This window comes from Sinocyclocheilus rhinocerous, unplaced genomic scaffold (assembly GCF_001515625.1).
Source record: "Sinocyclocheilus rhinocerous isolate Xijiao unplaced genomic scaffold, SAMN03320098_v1.1 scaffold4378, whole genome shotgun sequence".
NCBI lineage: Eukaryota > Metazoa > Chordata > Actinopteri > Cypriniformes > Cyprinidae > Sinocyclocheilus > Sinocyclocheilus rhinocerous.
This window is the reverse complement of record NW_015638584.1, coordinates 1-1732: the sequence shown is the minus strand read 5'-3', so window position 1 is coordinate 1732 and position 1732 is coordinate 1. Positions and strand designations below refer to the sequence as shown.

The window sequence follows — 1732 nt, the reverse complement described above, 5'->3', positions numbered from 1 at the left end:
AAAAGAATGTGGTGGGAGAATGTGAAATATTTAGTTAAAAAGTTTACAATAAAGTATTGTATAGGCTAATACAGATAAGTAAGAAAAATAAGGAAAGAGAGTTAATAGAAAAATTAAATAACGAATTGAGGAGAAAATGGTGTAGTAGTAGAAACAAATTAGGAAATATTAAAAGAAATAGAGATAAAAACAGCAATAAGTGGATTAAACAAAAGAGGTATAGATGGTTTGGGTAGTGAATTTTATATTGTTCTGGAGTATTTTATCAGACACAAAGTGATTTTTACAGATGTTTTATTAAATAAAATTGGAATGGAACAAAGTGCAATATGTAAAGTATGTTATAATGATGATGAAGGTTTTTTACATTTGTTTTTACACTGTAAAGATTTGGATGGTTTTAATGAAAAATGTAGAAAAATGATTCAGGATTTGATGGGAGAACAAAATGAGGATATTGAATGGAGTAGGGTTGTGATGCTGGGGCTCGATAAAAAGTGTAAAAATAAAAACAATTATAAACCTGCTGGTAATATTAATGAAAAGTGCAATATGGGAAAGAAGAGTGGCAGTGAAAAGAGAAAATATTTAATGAATGTACGGTACATTTTTAAAAGAAAGGTGGAAAGATATGCAAAATGTCTGTTTTATTACTTTTATCAAGAAGACAAAATGATTGAATATTATGATGTTTTTACACCAGATGTTTCTAAGGATTTTAATGACTTTGGTTTGGACATATTTTTTAACAATTTGAAAAGTATGACTGTATAAGAGATTATAGTTTTGTTTTCAGGGTTTTTGAATCTGAATTTGAATGTCTGAACTGCCTTCTATGGAATGATTGTTTATGGTTCTTAATTGAGAACCTTTTGATACTTTGATGTATTTTAATATCAAAATATCTGATGTATTTTTGTTCTGAAATAATTTTCAATAAAAAAAATAAAATGAAATTGCAACGTCGACGTCTTGTCCTTCTACTTGGTCTCTTACCTACTGCTCGCGTTGCGTTGAGTGGGTCACACTGTCGGTTACAGACTTTTACACTGAGGCCGAAATAGCTTAGTTGGTAGAGCGTTAAACTGAAGATCTAAAGGTCCCTGGTTTGATCCTGGGTTTTGGCAGAGGGGAGCAGGGAGTGCTTTTTGGACACCATTCTGATACTCGCAGGTCAGTTGCTTTTCTCAGCGCCTCATTCTGAATCATTACTACACTGCAAACAGAAGGGCAGACGCCCTTGTTACTGCTTGGTTCCATGGTGTAACGGTTAGTACTCTGGCCTCTGAATCCAGCAATCCAAGTTCAAATCTCGGTGGAACCTGCCAGGTTTTGATTGGCAGTGCTTGGCAAAGAGGAGCTTATGTCACAACCTTCTCTGTGGCAGCGTGTCTTGAAAGGGAGTGCTACAATGGCCTCCTTTAACCGTGCACCTGTGATGAATCTGACATGGTGAGTGTTCCCAAAGAATCTAGAACACACATTAAACTGAACAGGAACAACGTAGAACTAAATGTAGCGGACTGGTGTCACCGTTACCTTCTGTGAAGAAGCATTACAGACCTCAGACAGTTTTTCTTCAGCGAAAACAGCATGATGTGTGTGGCAGTGCCGCAATGTAGCCTTCTGCCGTTTAATTCAGCTCATGTATTTTGTTGTTGATATTTTAATCTACATTGTACTGCGAAAGGCAGGCCAAGCTAGTGCAGGTACGGCAAAATCGAGTTTCTCA

The 1732-nt window shown here is 35.7% G+C and overlaps 1 non-coding gene across 1 annotated transcript; it reads left to right on the top strand.

The window, feature by feature from the left end:
* Positions 1–1054: 1054 nt before the first annotated feature.
* On the top strand, positions 1055–1127 carry trnaf-gaa (transfer RNA phenylalanine (anticodon GAA)). The gene has a single exon. It is a non-coding gene; the product is annotated as a tRNA-Phe (tRNA).
* The last annotated feature ends 605 nt before the right edge of the window (positions 1128–1732 follow it).